General features: G+C 52.5%; 1 long non-coding RNA gene across 1 annotated transcript; it reads right to left on the reverse strand.

Moving 5' to 3' along the window:
* Positions 1-5,898: 5,898 nt before the first annotated feature.
* Positions 5,899-11,643, reverse strand: LOC135981891 (uncharacterized). Its single transcript, XR_010599066.1, has 2 exons — positions 10,811-11,643; positions 5,899-9,505 (listed from the first exon to the last, which is right to left on the reverse strand). It is a non-coding gene; the product is annotated as an uncharacterized LOC135981891 (long non-coding RNA).
* Between the last annotated feature and the right edge of the window lie 2,888 nt (positions 11,644-14,531).

A 14,531-nucleotide genomic window follows, 5' to 3' on the forward strand; every position in this document is an offset into this window, starting at 1 on the left:
TGAGCATGCTGTCCAGGCTCTCTAAATAGCTCTTGTGGAGAGCCTGCAAGAGGAGGGAGCACCCGCCAGTCAAGGGACATGGGGCTACACCAGTCAAGGGACAATTAGGAGGATTCTCCAGGAGCCCTGGCAAGACTCAAAAGGCACAACCTGGCCTCTCCCATTCACATCACTCCAGGGACACTAAGCAAAAGTTCATGGCCGGATGCCTGCTGCCTCTTCAATCCTTGCTCTTAGCAGTTCTCTGCGCAGGGGCTGGTACCCAGCAGACTATGGAACAGGCAAACTGCAATGGGTGGGAGGCAGGATCCCCGGGAGAGTCCATGCAGCAGAGCACAGAATGAGGAGAGGAGGAAAGTCTGGGATCAGCCACGGAGGGGTAATGCAATCTCCTCTGGAGGGAAGGGGGCCCCCCTGCCAGTTTGTCACGGGCCTGTTCCCAGCTCTGCTCACCCCTCCCCTATTCTCAGCAGCTCTATCAAAGCAAGGGAGCAGGGACCAGAGCCTGCTTCTGCTCCTGGGACAGAGAAGTAGGATCAGGACCTACCCGGAACTGGGGGGTGTCGTTCCCAGTGCCCATGGTAACGATCCTGTGGAGAAGAGCCCGCAGGAGGCGAGATTCCAGCTCCAGGGCCAGTGGCGGCTTCAGTTTGCTGGCAGGAGAGAGGAACCTGTCATACACTTTGCAGCACCAGCGTGGCGTTGGCACTGCCATGGACATGACCCCCTCCCCCGCAGTGATCCCCTCCCCACGGCCACTGTAACGTTCCTGGAGTGAAATCAACCCCCCAGCCAGGAAAGAGGGGACTGGGGGATGGGAACAGCCTCAGCTGGGGGTAACCTAGCCGGAGGAGGATCTGTGACTCCCGGCTCTGGGCCCGATCAGCACTAGGGTTAGGGCAGCTGGACGGGAGGGTCCTGGTACCTGAGATTGTAAACCGCGGCCATGGAGCTGGAAATGATGGAGCTCGGCTCTGACACCTCCGGGAGATTTTCAATCAGCTCCTGGGAGACCCCAATGAAACAAAACCGCGTGTGAGACTCTGGCCCCGCAGACCCACAGGCGCTTCCCAGGGAGGAGCCCAAAGTGCTCTGCAGAAACAGCCAGTGTCACCCCCACCCCCAACCGGCTGGGCCCCCCCATTCCTCCCAACCATCAAACTTCCTTCCCCATCTCCCACCCAATTCCTCCCTCCCCATCCCTCCGCTCTCCTCCCCCTCACCCCCAACCAGCTGGGGCCCCCATTCCTCCCACCCATCAAACTTCCTTCCCCATCTCCCACCCAATTCCTCCTTCCCCTTCCCTCCCCTCCCCTCCGGGCTTACAATTCCCACACTGCCAGCTCCTGATCAGTGTCACCATTATCCCCTTCCCTGCTCCCCAGCCCTCAGCCCCAGGAACCCCTGTCCTCTGCTTCCCCCTTCGGCCCTACTAACGCTTCCTCCCATGTCTGGCTCCCTCGCCCCAGGGGCCGGGCATGGGGTCCCACTCACCGCAATGCTCTCCACAAGGGCTGCTTTGGATACGTGGGGCTCCAGGGTGTCCCGCCCCTGACGCTGTGCCGAGGAACACAGACTCGGCACAGCATGGAGGAAGCGGAGCTGAGTGGCCCTGTCCTTCACCAGCTATGAGTGGGGTGAGGGGAGAGAGAGAGAGCCTGTTACATAGGGACCTCCCCGCCCAACCCAAACCAGCTCCAGGGCTCAGGACCTCCATGGGGTTGGACAGGGAAAGCCGCCCCTTCCTGAAACCTGTGTTGCCCGGCACAGACCGGGTTTGTAACTTGGACAGTGTCTGCGGGGAGCGGAAACCTTGGCCTGTGTGGGACAAATGTCCCCAGCTTGGGGTGCCAGATAACAGAGGAGACGTGTCCCCCCATTGGGGGTGAGGGATTGTCTGGGACAAGACCCCCCTGCCTGGGTGGGGATGGAACAAGGAGCAGGACAGACCCGGTGGCAGCGCAGTAACAATTGGGGGATTTTTGTACCTCATCTGTGCCCTGGAGGTGCTTCTGGATCATCATGATGGTGTCTCCTTCAGGGTACACCTCCTCCTCCTCCTCCTCATGGGCACTGGGGGTCTCTGCACCAGGGAGAGAAGGAGAAAGTATAATCCCTTCTGCTGCTGGGGGGATGCAGTGGACAGAGAAGGCTCCATCTTTCCCCCTTCTCTGTAAGGAGCCCCATGGCAGCGAGGGCCCCACCCTACCCCTGCGAGAGACGCCCTCAGCCCCATGAGCCTCAGGGCCCCAGGGCAGTCAGCCCCCCCCACATGATCAGTGGAGGCTGGAGCTCCCCCAACTCCACCCAGCATCCCCTGCCCCTGGGCGTGGCTGTGCTCCCCCCCCACTGGTGTTAGTGGGGCTCACACGGGTCAGTCCCGGCACCTTGGTGAGCCAATGGGAACAGGGTATTACTAGTCCCCCACCGCCCCAGTCCTCCTCCCTTTCCCCTGGGTCTCCCCTCACCTGCAAAGAGGGAGCCTTCATCTGCAGACCTGTCAGACCCCGCGGAGGAGCTGCTGGCCCCTCGGGAATAGGCGGAGCTGCTGGTGTATGTCCCACAGTCGCTCATCTCCTGCTCTGGGCTGGCAGGAGACTCCTCAGTGGACAGGGTGGGGCTGGCGGGAGGCTCCTGAGTGGCCAGGGTGGGGCTGGTGCAGGGCTCCTCAGTGGCCAGGGTGGGGCTGGCGCAGGGCTCCTCAGTGGCCAGGGTGGGGCTGGCGCAGGGCTCCACAGTTGCCAGGGTGGGGCTGGCGCAGGGCTCCTCAGTTGCCATGGTCCTGGATGGCTCCTGCTGGGCCCTGGGGCGCAGCTCCTGGCTCCGTGGCTTCCTCTGAAGGAAGCCCCAGAGCTGCCTTGCCCGGCTCCTGCCCTCTCCTGGCTCCCTCCTCCAGAGCTGTACCCGAGGCCACCTCCATTTGGGCCCAGAAGGTGCCTCAGGGTCAGCTAGGGGAGCTGGTGTCTTCCTCCTCCTAAAGCATGCCAGGCAACTCCTCTTTTTAGCCTGTCCACAAGCCTCTTCCCCGCCCGTGGGGACAGAGGGGCCGCTCTCTTCCTGGGAAAGCCGGATGCTCCTTCCCTCTGGCTCTGGAGCCACCTGCCCGGCCTTCCTCCTGAGCATCTGCCTCAGCCGCTCCATCCTGGAACTGAGTGGGGAGCAGCCGTGAGTCTGGCTTCAAAGCAGCCTCTCATGAATGGGGCCTGCCTGCTCCCCGGCCCACCTCCCCTCTGCTGAGGCAATTCCTCCTCCCCACACATCCCACCCCAGGGCACAGGAACCCTCATCCTGGGGAACAAACTCTGCCAAGGGACGGGCTGGGAGTCCTATTGGTGGGATATTTCCACCACACTGGGGATGGCTCTGGAGAACTCCACTTACTTACTCTAGATGGGATGGAGCTGGATGGCAGATGCTCGGTGTTGGTCCTTCCTTTACCCTCCTCCTCGATCTCCTGCACCCAGGTGGCCTGTAAGGGGTGCTGCAGAATCCCCTGCCAGCAGGGCAGGGGGTAGAAGTCGGGAGATCGAAACTGACTGTGAAAACAAGACAATGTTTTATTGCCAGGGGATGGATAAACTCAGGCCAGCAGCCAGGGGTTCACAACACTGACCGACGGCCAGCAGGACACCTCCCATCTGAAGGTCTCCTAGTACCTCACACACATTCCTGAAGCGTGATGGCCCAAGGGCTGTAGGGGAGTGTCCCCAGCCCCACTGATGGAAACAGAGGCCTTGGCAGGAGAAGCCGCTGCCTCAGGGTTGCACTGGGAGTCAGGGATAGAGCCGGGGATGGAGCCCAGGAGTCCTTTGTCCAGGCTCCCGCACGAACCGCTAGAGGAACACTCCCTTCCAGAGCTGGGAAGTGCCAGTCTCCCTGGCTCCGAGTGTGACCTGTTGTAGTGACTGACGCATTTGCTACTTGTCCCCCATCCAAAGCCAATAACACATCTCTGTGTTGGCAATCATGAGTTAGACCTTCTCAGCACCCCTCCGTCTCCCGCAGCTGTCAGGTATTCCTTGGATTATGGAGGCTTGGATGCTGACAGGACTGGAATTTGTTACTGGCTCACTGGGTGTTTCTAGCCAATGAGGGTCTCAGTCTATCCTCAGAGGCCCACACCCCCAGACACTGAAGATCAGGGTGGATTGATTTCATTCCAAATGTTTTGTATTTGTATTTTTGAGTTATTTTCCTAATGAAAGATTGATTCTCATGAAATTCTTAGTGGTGGCCGATGACAGAACACAGAGCAATGGTCTCAAGTTGCAATGGGGGAGGTCTAAGTTGGATATTAGGAAACACTTTTTCACTAGGAGAGTGGTGACGCCTTTGAATCTGCTACGATAGAGTCCCTTATCTTGTACTTAGAGCCTGTATTTTTTCTTACCTTCTACACAGATGACGATTTCTTTCAAAAAAATCCACACAGATATGAAAAAAAACCCGCACAGAATGTCCTCCACACTAACTGTCTCTTGGTCCTCTGAGAGAGACCGCGAGATGGAGACTTGCTGCAGCAAGGCTACAGGGGGTCTCCGAGGTTCCCCCTGCCCTGCATCCCTGTCCTGCCTGGCTGTTGTCAAGGGAGCTCTGTGAGGTCACAGACGCCTCATCATCTTTGCCCAATAGGCTGAGTTCCTGCCAAAGGCCTTTGTGAAGTCACTGCCACACCCACCTTTCCCTTGCAGGCCTGATGTCTGCCCCTGGCCAGCCCAGTTGGATGTTTGAGCTGCACCCCGGATCACCCCACTTGGTCATTATTGATTCTGGGGAGCAAGCAGGCTACCCAGTAAAACAGCAGAGTCTGTTCCTCACCCCACACTGAGTTTTTCATAGAGGCATCAGTTATGAAACAATTAGATCTCCTAAGGTGGCCTCTATTTTACGGGCTATGAAATTTCATACTCTTAGCACCCTACTGAGCCCAATTGCTTGTAATTCTCTAAAAGGCACCTTCCTAACTAGTTATGATGGTAGGACACCAGGAAACAGAAACGCCACCTCTCCCCTGGGTAATTTGTTCCAGTAGCTAGACTCTCTCACTGTCATCATTAAATTTGAAATTGACAACCTTTGATAAGGGCAAAATTCATGACAATCTTTTAAATAATTTAAATAGAAGAGAAAAAATAACATGAAGTGGAATATGTTCACTGCCAAGTTTCTCAGACAGTCGCACCACTGATGTGATAGCTAAGGCCCTGGAAGCAAAGTTAGCTGAAATGCTAATTCAACTTTGGACAGCAGGAGCTTCCTTGAAAGGTGCAGAAAATATTGTTTTCATTTCAGTTTATTCAAATAGTTCAGTTCAATCGACCAGTTTGTTGAAATTCAAGAAAGCCATTGGGAATTCACAAAACAGGCAAACTTGTTTTCCTCCCTCAATCTATGGATCAAACTAAGTGTGAGGGGATAGATCTACTGGTTCATCAATCTAGAAACACGTGGATACAAGAATGTATCATTTCAGTTCACTAACCACACATCAAAGTTCCTTTGTTTAAGAAATCAGTTAGTTTTAAATGCAAAACATTTTGATACAACTTTTTTCTTATGCTTCTCTTTCTAGCTCTGGCATGACCTTGATGTGTGACCAAAGAGAGGTCACTTCTTTTTTCTTTCCCTCTGTACCATGGGGATGGAGAAAATTCTCTAAGTCCTAGCAGGAGAGAGATTTGAGCACATCAGGCGTGTTAGGGCCCTTGTGTTCTGAAAGACAATGAGTGATTGTTGTTTGGGGCAAGAATCCCAATGGATTTGCTACTTGTCCCCCAACCAAAGCCAATAACACATCTCTGTATTTTCAATCATGTTGTTGCCAGCACAGAGTGCCCGAGGCAAAGCAACAGCGGGTCCGTTGCCCGGTGTGCTTCGCGTCAATAAACACACCAGGTGGAGAAGCAAACAAAATTTATTTGGGATCCCAAAGCGGTGCAAGGAGACAGGCACGTCTCAGATCAAGCACATTAACAGGAACAGTTTTTCTTCTTTTATACATTTTGCAGTTAAGCCTCACCCCCCCCCCCTTTCCCCTCTAGCCCTCCCTTTCTCCCCCCCCCTTCCTCCCTCTACCCCTCCCGTCCCTGGTAATAGTTAAGTCATTCTTGGCAGCTATAAGCCTAGCTTGTTAGTAACTTCTTTAAACCGTTATCTTGTCCTTTTTCCCAGAAACATGCAGGCCTCATTATTACTGCTTGAGCAGGGGGTTGCACACAGATAACTGGTTGCTTACATATTCCAATTGCACCTGGCTTTTGAGGTTGATTAGAGTTTAAACATGGAAGGATAGAGTTTGGTTCACTTAGGCCTAGTGCAGGAAGCTTCATTGACACTTAGTGGCCTTCCACCCTCCCGAGTTACCTAGGGTGAGGCCTAGTGACGTCAACAACTCCCTCCTTTGAGAATACTCAACAAGCTTTTGGCTGAGTTTTCTCATATTCTGTGGACAAGATATGATTAAGTGCTATGAAGCTGGGGTTTTCAATGAGAGGATATGCCGGGATTTTTGAGGAACGGGGGGCACAAAGCTTACGGAGGAGCATTTTAAAACAAGCAATTAGGAGGAGGGTGACCAGGCACAATACCACACCGGTGAGGAGGAGACGCACAAGGCCACCCCCCAGTCCTCCTAGGTTGGGCAACCAACTTCAAAGGGAATTGAAAACTGTGGGTTTCCTTTCCTGGGCCTTCCACTGCTTGAAAGCCTGTTCGGCCGACAGGACGTGCTTGTTAATGTCCTGTGAGTTTTCCGGGACCTAAGTACAACATTCATTCCCAATAAAGGCACACACCCCGCCCTGGGAGGCTAAAACATAATTTAAGGCCTGTCTGTTTTTCGGGGACAGCAACCGGAGCTGGTATAGCTCTGAGTTAAGGCTCTTCTCTATGGCCAAGGTTTCATTGGCGAATGTGGTGAGAAACACAGAGAGCCTGCGATAAAATTGGGTTAGTCGTTCCACCCCATAGGATGGGAGGAGGATTATACCCAACCTGTCTCCTTCCTTAATGGGCTCTGAGGTGGCATACAAAGATTAACGCTGCCTGGGGCGGCCAGGGGTTGTCCCTTAATGCATACTGGGATTTAATGGTACAGTTTTGTCACAAGGGGGTACCCGAGGTATTTCTTCCCCTACTGAACCATCCCCAACAGATATCTGACCAATTTTGGGGGACCATCCTCCAGGGTAACCCTGCTGCGTGGTGCGGGACTTGGGAGCATACTCAGCAGTTAGAGAGGTTAAACTCTTGGGCAAAGCAAACCTTCAAGGACTCATATGTGTTTGTTTCCAAGTTAGTAGGGATCCCTTTCCATCCCACATGTGCCTGGGGGAAACGGGAGGTAACGAAAGGAGTGTCCCTATGGCAAAGAGTACCACTGTGGCAGACCCTGGACCTGAACTCATGCTGGGCAGGTGACCCTAGGGCCTAACAATTACAATTCCCCAAATACCCACAAAATATCAATTACCAATAGTAGGCAGATTAAAAACAAAAGGGCCAGGCCACCAGGTTAGGCCGGCCCTGTGAGAGTAAACACAACCAACGCTTAGAGTTTTCACGGGGAGTGCGCTGCGACTGTCCAGAGAGACCACAGGGCATTCCCAGCAGGCCTTATTGTCTTTTGAATAACAGTTTAAGTCTCAGGTCGTCGCTGGTAGTCCTTTTCCGTAGGCTGGACGGTCCACCGTTCAGGAGCGGGCACTGCCTTCAGACAGGAGTGATGAATCCAGTTCTTGTGTCCCTTGACCTTTGCTGCTGTGTGGGAGACCAGCAGGACGGTGTGGGGTCCCTTCCACTTCTCTTGGAGAGGCTTGTCCTTCCAGGTCCGAATGAGAACGGAATTGCCTGGCTGCAAGGCATGGACAGGGGCATCCAGCAGGAGAGGCTGCAAATCTTTGGTATACCTGTGAAGAGAACAGAGAACAGCAGACAGAGAGCACATGTACTGAGATAAAAAGCCACACCCCATTTCCCACTCCCCTGCCAGAACCGGTGTACCGTTCATAGGCCATGCCCTTCCAAACATAATCTCGAAGGGACTGAGCCCTAATCCGCCCTTTGGGAGAGCGCGAATGCGGAGCAAAACAAGGGGTAAGGCATCAGGCCATCCGCTGAATCGATCCACCAAAACGAAAAGGTATTTGAATCCTTGGGTCAGGGGGGGAACTCAGTAAAGTCTATTTGCCAAACCAGCCCCGGGCCTGGGGTAGATTCCAGAGTGGCTGGTGGCACTGACACTCCTGGTCGAGGGTTGTTCTTTTGGCAGACTAGACATTCAGCCTGTACCTGGGAGGCCAGGGGTCTAAGAGCCTCCCTGCCAGCGTATAATTCTTTGTTTCTTCACCAGGGTCAGTTCTTAATGTCTTTTGTAGTCAGGAATTCCTGGACTTTGTGGTTTCAATGAAGCAAGTGTTCCTTCTTCTCTTTTCCTGAAACAGTGTGGTTCAGCATCATACAGAGGAGAGGTTACTAGCACATCACCCTGTCTTTAAATAGGCTTATCATCAGTTGGAGAGTCCTCCCGAGGTGGAGGGGTCTTTTTACAGTGAGAAGCCTGGGTCCAGGTGGGCAGTCCTTGGTACTTCACAGCAGTGTTGGTGGTTAACAGGACTTGGAAAGGGCCTTTCCAGTGTGGAGCCAAAGCAGTTTTTCGTTGATGGACTTTACGTAGACTCAGTCTCCTTGTTTCAATGAATGGCAGGGCTGCTAGGGTCTTTGGTTAGCACTTCTTTTTTCTGTGAGAAAAGAAACCTAACACATTTCATTAATGCCTGACAGTGTTTTGCAGATCTCATAGTTGCTTGGGCCCATTCAGGCCCCCCCTTTTCTTGGCTGTCGGCCAAGTCTTAGCTCTGGGTAGTGTCCTTGGATGGTGCCAGCATCTTATCTTTGGACTGAGCTTGCTAGCTGTATTTTTTTTTCCTCAGTTAACTCGTTCTGTTCTTTTTCCTGCTCTCCTTCTTGGCTTCTTTTAACTTACAAAGGAAACTTCCACTCTTCACTCATACACCTTTTCCCAACAATGAACACATACACATTGCCATTATCCAGCAAAATAACTTCTATACAGAGCTTTGGAGCAACAAACCAGGACGAGCACACCCACTTTTGAGGAGTCCAACAAAGTTCAGGAGGCTCACAGTGGCTTTAAGGCAAGGGATGAGACCCACAGCAGCAATTAACAAGTCATCCACATATTGCAGGAGGAGGACCCTGTCCTCATTGTCCCGCTCCTCCAAGTCTCTGGCCAGGGCCTGGCCGAAAAGGGTGGGGGAATTTTTAAATCCCTGGGCCAACACTGTCCAGCAAAGCTGCTTTTTAACCCTCCTTTTGTCTTCCCACTGGCTCCACTCTGTGGCTTGCATGGCTGAGGGCTCAATTGCAAGGGTCATTATCCAGGCATTCTCTGCAGGTAAGGTGAGGTTTATTTCATCTTGGGTGAAATGCAGGGTGGCTCCTAAGCAACAAAGCAGGTCCCGTCCCAGTAGAGGTGTTGGACAATCTGGGAGGAAAACCAGTTTGTGAGATAGAGTTCTGTTTCCCAAAGCACATTCCGCTGGGGCATATACTGGGCACTTGGTTCCTTTCCCTGTGGCACCCACCACAGTGAGGGACTCTGACACAGGCAGCTGCAGAGGTTGATTTACGGCTGTTCGTGCAGCTCCAGAGTCTATTAAAAAGTCTATGTCCGAATCTCCCACCCTCATTTTTACTTGGGGTTCCAGGGGCAGGATAGTCCATCTTCCCTGACACCCCTATTCTTGATCCTTCGCTGTCATTATAGGGGTAGCTTCCCTTTCGGGGCACTCATTTTTCCAATGTCCCTCCTTCTGGCATCTGGCACACTGGTTGCGACCCAGACGCCTTTCCTGTGAGCCAGGGCGCCCACGTCCTCTCATTCCCCGGCCCCTTCCACCTTCCTGGAATTTTCCCCTGCCACCGGCCTGTACTGCTGCGACCATCATTTTCGCTTGCCTCTTTTCCTTTTCTTTAGACACAACCTGATTACGCTCCACCTCAGACAGCAGGGTCCGCATAAGGACATTACAATCATCCCAGTCAGGCTTACAGCTAGCCAGGCACCCTTCAAAGACCGAGATAGACTTGCTTGGGTTCGTAGAGAATTCCCCTGCCTGTGCCTTAAAGGCTGCTAGGTCCACCGGGTTAAAAGGCACATGGGTGTAAACCTGCATAGTAGTGGCCTGATTCCTATCTGAGCCATGTCTGGACACCACGGTCTCAGTGATCAACGGATAAAATTCCACCGAGGGGGCAATCTCTGGGACCTGAGACACCTTGTTTTTATATGGTGGGGGTGTGATAGCCGAAGGGGACACCGGACCTGCCATTACAGCTGTGGGGGGGGTTCTGGGGACTAACAGTAGCTACTACCGAACCTGTCGGAGTCAAATTACACTTTTGCAAAATATCTAACCTATCTCTTAACAACATAAACAACTGTACATACATATGTTCATTCCATTTACCCGTTTGCTGACAAAACAGAAGTAATTGAAGGATCATGTTATAATTAAGTGATCCTTCCGGTGGCCACCTTTCCTGGTCCTCTAGCTGATATTGAGGCCAGTCTACTGTACAGAACCTTTTCAGTTTACCTTTAACCAACGGATCCGATCCAAACACTTTCCAGTTTACCAGAATGCATTCCAAGGGTGTACACCTTGCACTGCCTGCCATACTCTGTCCCTGCCCCATAGGGAGACACTGGGCGTCCCCAGGTCATAACAGGTAGACACTGGGCGTCCCCAGGTCAAGACAGATAAAGTCCCCACTGGACTGTTCCTACCTTATCCAAGGGTCCGGTTCTGCACCGTCGCCCTATCCACGGGACCGGTTCCCCACCGTCGCCCGCAGCTGCTTCTCCACTACTCAAGCGCGTTGCACCGTTGTGCCCTCCGGGGTCGACCAAACCACGTCTCCGCCGAGGCCCCCGGTAAAGTCACCGGTGCGCGCTGGGCGTCGGTCGTTGCCGCAATCTGTCGACCTCCGAGAGGGGTCCGGGCAAGGCTAAATTTTAGCCTCGAGCCCCACGTTGGGCGCCAAAACTGTTGCCAGCACAGAGTGCCCGAGGCAAAGCAACAGCGGGTCCGTTGCCCGGTGTGCTTCGCGTCAATAAACACACCAGGTGGAGAAGCAAACAAAATTTATTTGGGATCCCAAAGCGGTGCAAGGAGACAGGCACGTCTCAGATCAAGCACATTAACAGGAACAGTTTTTCTTCTTTTATACATTTTGCAGTTAAGCCTCACCCCCCCCCCCCTTTCCCCTCTAGCCCTCCCTTTCTCCCCCCCCCTTCCTCCCTCTACCCCTCCCGTCCCTGGTAATAGTTAAGTCATTCTTGGCAGCTATAAGCCTAGCTTGTTAGTAACTTCTTTAAACCGTTATCTTGTCCTTTTTCCCAGAAACATGCAGGCCTCATTATTACTGCTTGAGCAGGGGGTTGCACACAGATAACTGGTTGCTTACATATTCCAATTGCACCTGGCTTTTGAGGTTGATTAGAGTTTAAACATGGAAGGATAGAGTTTGGTTCACTTAGGCCTAGTGCAGGAAGCTTCATTGACACTTAGTGGCCTTCCACCCTCCCGAGTTACCTAGGGTGAGGCCTAGTGACGTCAACAATGTGTTAGACATTCTCAGCACCCCTCTGTCTCCTTCAGCCCCCAGGTGTTCCTTGGATTATGGAGGTTTGGTTGCTAAGAGAACTGTAATTTTTTTATTGGCATCCTGGGTGTTACTAGCCAATGAGGGTCTCAGTCTGACCCCCGAGGCCCACCCCCCAGACATTAAGATCAGGATGGATTGATTTCACTCAACGTTTTTTGTATTTGTATTTTTGAATTATTTTCCTAATGAAAGGTTGATTCTCATGAAATTCTTAGAGCTGGCAGATGACAGAACAAGGATCAATGATCTCAAGTCGCAGTGTGGAAGGCTTGGATATTAGGAAAAAGGTTTTCACTAGGAGGGTGGTGACGCCTTTGAATCTGCTACAATAGAGTCCCTTATCTTGTACTTAGAGCCTATATTTTTTCTTACCTTCTACACAGATGACGATTTCTTTCAAAAAAATCCACACAGATATGAAAAAAAACCGCACAGAATGTCCTCCACACTGACTGTCTCTTGGTCCTCTGAGAGAGACCGCGAGATGGAGACTTGCTGCAGCAAGGCTACAGGGGGTCTCCGAGGTTCCCCCTGCCCTGCATCCCTGTCCTGCCTGGCTGTTGTCAAGGGAGCTCTGTGAGGTCACAGACGCCTCATCATCTTTGCCCAATAGGCTGAGTTCCTGCCAAAGGCCTTTGTGAAGTCACTGCCACACCCACCTTTCCCTTGCAGGCCTGATGTCTGCCCCTGGCCAGCCCAGTTGGATGTTTGAGCTGCACCCCGGATCACCCCACTAGGTCATTATTGATTCTGGGGAGCAAGCAGGTTACCCAGTAAAACAGCAGAGTCTGTTCCTCACCCGGTGTCAAGTATCAGAGGGGTAGCCGTGTTAGTCTGAATCTGTAAAGAGCAACAGAGGGTCCTGTGGCACCTTTAAGACTAACAGATGTATTGGGAGCATAAGCATTCGTGGGTAAGAACCTCACTTCTTCAGATGCAAGAAGTGAGGGTCTTACCCACGAAAGCTTATGCTCCCAATACTTCTGTTAGTCTTAAAGGTGCCACAGGACTCTCTGTTCCTCACCCCACACTGAGTTTTTCATAGAGGCATCGGTTGTGAAACAATTCAATCTCCTAATGTGGCCTCTATTTCACGGGCCATGAAATTTCACACTCTTTGCACCATATTAAGCCCAATTGCTTGTAATTCACTACAAGGCACGTTCCAGAATGACAACCATATATTGGTGTCTAACTACCTACTGCTGCCAGGAGACGTTGTGATATGAGGACACCAGGAAACAGAGAATCCACCTTTTCCTTGGGTAATTTGTTCCAGTGCTTAGTCTCCCTCACTGTCAAAAAAGTGTGTCTTACTTCTCCTTTGAATTTCTCTGGCTTCAGCTGACAGCCCTTGGTTCTTGTTGTGCTTTTCTTGGCTAGATCGAATTAGCCCTGCCCCATGAAATCCGATCTCCCTGTCCTGCTGGGAGCCCCCCAGCCAGGAGAACCCAGTAGGGGCCTCCTAGCTGTTTCTCTGCCAGGCTGGTGACAGGATTTCCTCTCCGTGGGGATATCAGATGCACCTGCAGAGGCAACGCAGAAGTGAGTGCGCTGCATCAGCCCGGCCTTGGACTCAGGGCTTTGGCCTTGGCAGCTTCTGCTCCAGTCACGTCTCTGGGTGCCCGGCCTCAGAGCTTCTGGCCCCCCTGTGGCTGTAGCCAGGGCTGGGCACTGGGCTCAGGACTTTCATGCCCCTCCCCACTCCTGTCGGCTCTCAGGGTACCTGGGCGTGGGGCTTCTGCCCGGCATCTGCAGCTGGGGCTCAGGGATTCCCTTGCAGTTCCTTCTGGGGCTCAGGTGTCCGTTTTTCTGGATGCCCCAAAAATGGTAGGAGCCGAGGTGCTCCCAAGTAGTAGGTAGGAGCTGAGGTGTTCCCAAGAGCAGGGACCCACCTGCACATCTGGGAACCTCCTCTAGCTTCAGAAAGGTTGCTGGCTGATGTCCTTGGTGCCCAGGTCTGAAGGCAGCACGGAAGTGAGGGTGACAATGCTGTGACCCCCCTACAACAACCTCTGAACTCCCCCATTCTCCCATTTTGGTCGGGACCCCCATGGTTATAATACCATGACATTTCAGAGTGAAACATTGAAATGGTGACATTGTTCAATTTCAAGGCCAGAGGGTTTTTAAATTAGTCAAAGTGAGCCCTGAATTTGGTAGGGACCTGGCTATTATGGAAGTCCTAGCAGGTTTGCACTCCCAGTTCTCCTGAAGGGCCATTGAGAATTCATGCTGCCTGAGAAGCTTCCCAGAATAAGCTACCAGGATTGGGGACAATTGAAAGAAACCAACCAAAGCCTGAGCTGGGATGGAGAGCATTGATCCAAGTGGTGTTGGAACCCCTCCACCCCCACCTGCCTGCCTGCGGAGAAATGGACAGAGGGGCACTGATTTCTATTTGTGAACTTACTAAAGACCATGGGATTCAGCATGAGCCGTATAGCCCATACTCTGAATTCTTGGATAAACAGCAAAGTTGGGTTTTTAGAAACCTTTTCCCCCCAGTGCTCTGTATCTACTTTGGATTGTGCCCAGCAGAGGCTGGTGGAGGGGAGGGAAAGGTAGAGGAGGCCATGCAAATGTTGTGGTATCTGCACTACCCCACAGACACACACACACGGGACCCTCTGTTGCTTCACACACAGCAATGCACAGCATATTAGCCAGGACAGTAAATTATTTGGCCATAACCTACAAAATCCTCAGTGTTGAAAGTACAATTTATCTAGAAAATAATGGGAGGGAGGGGTTAGAGAGTTGCAGTAACTACCTGGATTTCCAGTCTCTGGCCAGGCACATCCCCCTCTCCACAGTTTTCACTGATATCTTCTCCAAAC

Source organism: Chrysemys picta, chromosome 2 (assembly GCF_011386835.1).
Source record: "Chrysemys picta bellii isolate R12L10 chromosome 2, ASM1138683v2, whole genome shotgun sequence".
NCBI lineage: Eukaryota > Metazoa > Chordata > Testudines > Emydidae > Chrysemys > Chrysemys picta.